The sequence below is a fragment of the Lycium barbarum genome, chromosome 3 (genome assembly GCF_019175385.1).
Source record: "Lycium barbarum isolate Lr01 chromosome 3, ASM1917538v2, whole genome shotgun sequence".
Classification (NCBI taxonomy): domain Eukaryota; kingdom Viridiplantae; phylum Streptophyta; class Magnoliopsida; order Solanales; family Solanaceae; genus Lycium; species Lycium barbarum.
The window spans coordinates 95,231,110-95,238,231 of record NC_083339.1 but is presented as its reverse complement, the minus strand read 5'-3'; the positions used below and the strand labels follow the sequence as shown (position 1 = coordinate 95,238,231).

At 36.4% G+C, this 7,122-nt stretch overlaps 1 long non-coding RNA gene across 1 annotated transcript; it reads left to right on the top strand.

Annotated features, from left to right (window-relative positions):
- The first annotated feature begins 2,292 nt into the window (after positions 1 to 2,292).
- On the top strand, positions 2,293 to 5,175 carry LOC132631639 (uncharacterized). The gene is made up of 3 exons (XR_009578947.1): positions 2,293 to 2,898; positions 3,716 to 3,768; positions 4,918 to 5,175. It is a non-coding gene; the product is annotated as an uncharacterized LOC132631639 (long non-coding RNA).
- The last annotated feature ends 1,947 nt before the right edge of the window (positions 5,176 to 7,122 follow it).

Sequence of the window (7,122 nt, the reverse complement as noted above, 5' to 3'; positions counted from 1 at the left end):
ATAATCAGGAGAGCAAACAGTAAAAGACAAATTTATACTATTTCATGAATAAATAATTGTCAAACATTACGATGACAGTAACATAAAATAATGCTACTTAATAAGAGAAATAAAGTCGTCACTGCTCAAGAATATTATTTCTGCAAAGTTCCTAATAGAAAGAGTTATCTAACGCACATAAATGGATATGTAGTTTACTCAAACGAAATGTTAATAACCGAGTTTGAGTGAATATGTAGACCACCTAAACAAAATGATGATAGTCAAGTTTTCTGGTAAAAGCTAAATATTCATTAGTTTCAACTATGTAAAAGATATTACCAACAACAACAATCAAGAATCAAACCTAAATATTTTAGCATCAAATGCTCTTCCATCACATACTTTTGTCGTATTCTGTTACTTTATCTCGCTATATATGTATGTATTTACTTATGTGTCTACAAAAACCAACAAAAAATAGATTAATTTTATGTTTCGTTGAACACATTAGCTTTGAAAGAAAATGCACATATAATGTACATAATTAGTAAAAAAAAAACTCAAATTCTCCTGCTAAAAATGAAGGATATTTTTTCAAATTCGTCCAAAATAGTTTCTTGTACACTTTTGCAACGACGATAAATAAATTACATAGAATCAAACTCAATGTTCTTGTACATAGGTTCAGAAAATATCCAATCATTCTTCGAAAATGATTCATCATACGCTAGTTGATCCACGTACATTGGTCATTCATAAATTATTGTACTTTATTCTACCATGTATAATCGTCATGTGATTTTAATAAAATCGTGTACTACATAATTCAGCATGCACGTGCAACGCACGTGCTGAGAACTAGATTATAGAAAAGCAATTGGTTGAAAATTTATTATTTTAGCCAATTAAAATACATTAGCTTAATGCCTCATTTATTTTTATCAAGATACAGACGCCTGAATCTTAATAAACATCTAATATTAAGATAGGGGTGCGCATAAATACCAAAAACTGAAAAATCGAAGCGAACTGAATTAATTCGATTCTTCAATCCGATATCGATTTTATTTTTTCTAAAACTTCAATATTTGCTTCAATTTCTAGTTTTAGGGTCCTGGTTTTTTGGCTAATCGAAGAACCAAAATTTTTATTCTATAACCCAAAAGAGCTAGAACAAGTGCGAGATATTTTTTTTGGTGATATATAAAAGAGGTGAATTATTGTGCTTGTAATTGTAAAGTATTAATTTTAATGGTCTATTTAAAGTTGATTCTATGTTTTGCATGATAAATACGTGTTGAGCGAAAAGCCAAAGGCAGATGGAGACATTTGCATGAGAGGAATTACTTGGACCAGCACCGATAAAACACTTTGCCGCGTTTATGAATACATGCAAATAATGCTCATTTATTTTTAATCTTTTGAAGAAGCATTTGAGTACAGTGGTTACATAGAAAGTTGTCTTAATTGGCTTCTAGTCGCGACTCAAATAGCCGTGAGTGACACCCACACTAATTCACCTAGTGGACGAACCAATCCCCGTAACCAACCATCCAATGATTACCAATTACTTAGCCACTTTTAGACATAACCAGAATATAACAAAAGTAATAATCCTCCAAACGTCTAGTCATGCCATAAATAATTAACGAATGCGGAAGTCTAACTATTACAACCCCAAAATCCGAAAGTCACCGTACAAGGACTTTAAATCATAAACTGTCTAAGGAAATAACAAATGTCTGAAATAATAGAAGTAATGTCTGGAATGCAAATAGACATTAATAAAAGAAGATCTTCAGGCGGCCTGGCATGTATAAAAGCTCACCCTCAAATCTATCAGAAAATGGCCCCACACTAAATATGAGGTCTGGTAGACGTCTCTGGATCACAATCTGCACTCAAAGAACGTAGCAAGGTAGTATCAGTACAAATAAGGGCGGACCCAACGTGTTGGGCGGGGGGACACGTGCCCCCCCCCCCCCCCCCTAACTTAAAAAAAAACCTGATGTCTCTGGATCACAATCAGCACTCAAAGAACGCAGCAAGGTAGTATCAGTACAAGCAGGGGCGGACCCAACGTGTTGGGTGGGCAGACACGTGCCCCCCTCCCCCTAACTTCGAAAAAAACCTGATGTCTCTGGATCACAATCTGCACTCAAAGAACGCAACAAGGTAGTATCAGTACAATCAGGGGCGGACCCAACGTGTTTGTTATATCCCGTATTTTGTACGTTTGAATATTTCAAGGTAGTCGTGGTGAGTTAAGGGCAAGACTATGTTCCAAAGTATTTTAATGTACAAGTTGATTATGAATATTATTTATGAACATTAGTAGTATGGAAATATTGAGAGAGGCTAAGGGCAAAAAAAGGGAAATTCACAAAATGGCTCATGGTAATATTGTGGAAGGCTAGGGGCAAAATGGGAATTTCACAAAATATTCAAGAAAGTTCATGAAAAGGCCAAGATGGCCGTGTGGCATGTGTGTGGCATGTGCCCACATTTTTATTTGATGGGGAAAATTATGCATATGGACAAAGCTTGCATGGCAAGACATTAGTCTTCTTTGTTTTAACTTAAGAAATTTCAAGAAAGGTGGAGAAGGGACATGTGTCCCTTTGGTATTGGAAGGAGCTATATATATATAGAGAGAGAGAGAGATGACCAAATAAGATATATTAATCTTCCAAATCAAAAAGCTTGGAGAGAAAAGAAAAAAAAGGGAGAGAGAGGGGGGTTCGGCCATGGTGGCCTAACATGGAGCCATGGAAAGTTGATCCGAAATTTTTTTTTCTTCTAGCTTTTCTACTAAATGGAAGGCCCTTATTAACATGGGGTAGTTGTTGGAACAAGCAAAGCATTCATTTGGGCAATTCATAAGCCTAGCCGAATGAAGGAGTTAAAGTGAAGAAGGTATGTATTCAATCTTCTTCCACATGTGTTAGAGATGATTATGTATGTTTTTGTATGAAGAAATGGATGGAATTCATGGTACATGTGCTTATTGATGTTGTGGCCGAATACAGTTGTGTGGAGTAGAACAAATGAATTGATTTTATTTAGTATTTTGATTGTTGTCGTTGTGGATTCTATGATGTAAAATGAGGATTTAATGGCTTGAAATGAAGTTTTAATCGTTGTGGTGTCGTTGTGGAAGTTAATGTGACACTAGCATGAATTCTTATATTTGTATGAATGAAGTTGTTAATGTAGAATGTTGGTGGAGTTATGAATTTGGAAGAAAAGAATGTGTAGGTTGTAAATATAATTCATGAATTTAGAAGTGAGACATGTGTTGGAAGATTGTAAGTTGGGTTGTTGTGATTGAATTTGAAAGAAGGGAATAGGTTGTTATTGTTCTTGTTGAATTTGGAAGGTGTCGGGTGAAGTAGTATGTTGAGTGAGTCGTTTTGAATGTTATGTGAATTGAATTGAATATAAATAAAATGTCGTTGAATTGTATGACAAAGGTTGTTAATGTTAGAATGCGTCTTGAATTGATTGTTGATGTTGTTGGCACGATTGTTGGTATTGTCGTTGATAGTTTGGCCGAGTTAAATTCTCGGATTGTTGATTGATGATTTGGGCCGAGTTAAATTCTCGGGGATGGTGTATTTACAGGGGAGATGCTGCCGAAATTTCGGCAGATCATAAGTGAATTTATTTGAAAGACTAAGACAAGTGTATGTGACGATGAATCTAATGATTATGTAAATCTTCTTGGATGTAGACTAGCGATAACGAGCTTGGACAATTAAGCGTAGCTAATAGGACGTGGAGCAGGTATGTTAAGGCTTGTCCCTTTCTTTCAAAGGCGTGATTCCGATGTTATGATCTCATAATTGTTTCCATATTTTCCTTGTTTTCAAAAGTTAGATGTTTATGATTCCAAGGCATGATTTTCTTCCCGATAACTCGTAAGTATTTTTCTAAAGTGTCTGTACTCTATCAAAACAGAGGTTTATGATTTTGTAAGCTTTTATGACAATAACGATGGATATGTTTCACGATGAAAATAATGATGTCAAAGATGAGAATATTTCTAAGATAACGATGATAAGAATGATTTTTCCCAAAAATGGCCTCTGAAACGTTTGTAAAAGGTTCTGTACTTCAAACGCTCATAACTTTCTTATACTAAGTCAGATTGACCCGAAACTTATTTCTGAGCCTTCAGGTGTCGGTTTATGTACGCTGTTATTCGTTGCTAGTCTCATCTTATAATAATTGTTCCTTCAAGGTGAGACAAATCCATGATGATTATTCTATAATATAATCGGAGGTTACCGACCTTACGTCACTCCGATAGACTTATAGCATTTCTTGGGCTCTCGTGCATGCTGCCTATATGATCTATGTATATGGTATATGTATATGTATATGGGGAATATGGGAAAAAGGGCAAAAGCGCTATAGACGCTGATATATGTACATGATACATGCATATGTATATGGGAAAGAGGGCCAGAGAGTTATATACGCGTATCCACCTGATCAGTTGGTATTATATGACATGATATCATCCCGAACGCGGGATGCCCGGACGCGGGACATATGTGGTTAAATGGATCGGCTGCCGACGCCTCGACAATATGATATGTTCTATTTTCTATATATATGAAAAAGAAATGTTTTCAAAGAAAGTAAAGTATGATATATATATATATATATATATATATATATATATATATATATATATATATATATATATATGGATTGGGCTGCACGTTCCGCAGCACTAAGCATGCATGGTACCGCCAAAAGGCATTCATACGTACAGGTTACTCTTTCATCTCACCATATGCCCTATATTTCCTTTGTGTCATTACCCATGATATGTGTCCCTCATATGTTATTATTCATGCCTTACATACTCAGTACATTGCTCGTACTGACCCCTTTTCTTCGGGGGCTGCGTTTCATGCCGCGCAGGTACACCCAAATGAGTTGAAGCTATGATAGAGGATGTTCCAGCGGAGTTGGCAAGCTCCATTTGCTCTGGAGTGTTGCCGGGTCAGAGTAATATGCTATGATGTCTTGTCCGAAATTAGAGACTTTGCAGACAAAGTCGTGGGTGTAGTTTGTCGGTCTTGAAAGCAGCTTCACCAGCCGATGTGTCTTTATATATTATGTTACAGATTCCACATGACCACAGATTTTGTTTGATTTGAGAACAACAAAAGAAAGATTCTGAAGGCTTAACTGTGTTTTTCATTTCTTATTGATGTAAGAATCTAAAGAGATTAAGTATGTGATAAGGGTCAGAGGGTTCGCTCGGCTCCGAATATGGGGTCGGGTGCCCATCACACCCTAGTAAGGTTGGGGTGTGACAGTGTTGGGTGGGGGGACACGTGCCCCCCCCCCCCCCAACTTCGAAAAAAACCTATATATGTGTGTGTGTGTGCACGCGCGCGCATATATATACACACACACACACACATACAGACATACATACATACATATATGTATACCTTGAAAAACTATGATATATTTTAAAAGGACCCCTCAAACATAATTGTAAAAGTAGTTCAGTTGGTAGGAGTGCCCCTGAGTACTTACTGGTCACCACCCGAGATCAAATATCAGCTCCAACACAATTTTTTTCACCTATATACTTGTATTTTCGCCACTGCTACGCTATTAGTGACCGGTTCGACACGGTATAATCCCTCAGTCATCATTAAAAATTTTGTTGTCGTGTATGTTAAGATAATGGTGCCCCTACCGTCTTAATCCTGGGTCCTCCTCTGAGTACAAACACTATGTACCGGTAGATATCATAGGACGACTAAGATTAATATCATGCATAAAATCAATAAAATAGACAGATAGGCACAACAACACATAACCAGATGAGATTATCAACAAGAATCATCCAACACCGAAATAAGATAAGCCCACACAACAATAATCAATAAAAGTAACTCAATCCATGTAAACACCAACACAACTGTATCTCACTAATCATCTCAACTCTGTCACATATCCGTACACACATGCTAAATGGTAATGTTTGGCCAAATAGCCATGACCCGCAGGGGACCCATGGTGTCCATGTACCACTCGCTCCTGAACTGACCTCGGATCACGAGCCCATAACTAGGCCACATCCTTACCCCCTGTCAAATGTGCCTTTTTATATTTATATTGTCTTTCTCATTACAATGCGATTCCATTCCACAATCAATTAAGGAATGTGAACAATCAATAGATCAATATCAGGGAGCACAAGTCACCATGTCACAAGTCATATCAAGACTCAACGATCAATTCATCAATAGCATGAATAAGGTATTACTTCAAGTCCACAAGAAGAGTATTTATTAACTCCTTCTTTATCATTTCGTAATAGTTAATCACATAATCAATCAACCAATATCAATTAAGGAATTTCCAACCGCACTTTATGTCTGAAGCCCTAATCATGCTTCTCCTATCAATTTCATAACATATACTATCAACTAATCAAAGTCTAACTCAAGTAGACCATAACCTACCTCAAAGTAGAATTGGGACAATGCAATCACTCCGCGATAGCTTTCCCCTTTCACAAAGCCTCCAAACGTTTAAAGTCTATAAATATAACGCTACATGAGTATTCGAATCATCTACTCAATCAATACAACAATTGGGGAAAAGAACCCAATTATTTCTACCCTTTTTAAATGGGTAAACTATCACTAAACGTGAATTCATATTACATCAATCCCAATAATCATATTCTATCCATTCATGGGTTTTCTAATCGTTTCAACCCTTTTACAAGCAGTTTTTATGCTAAAGTTATCATCTTTAAGAAACACTAAGTCTCAATACATCATTTTCATCATTTAATAATCAAATTCTCATCCTAATAAGGGATAATTTATACTCCTAGATGATTAAATAGCAATAAAATCAATACCTCATTCATTTATTCGAGGGTTTGCAGTTTCTAGGGTTCTATTCTTTCATTCACCATTAGAGACCCTTTAACTAATCATGGAACCTAAGAATATGATGGAATGAACAAAGTGGAGGGTTGGGACTTACCTTTCGAGAGTACTTTAGCCCTAGCCTTAGAATTTCGCCACAGGAGTTCTTGGAAACTGTTTTTGGAGTTGTGTGGGGAATGGGTCCGGAATAAAGAATATAAAA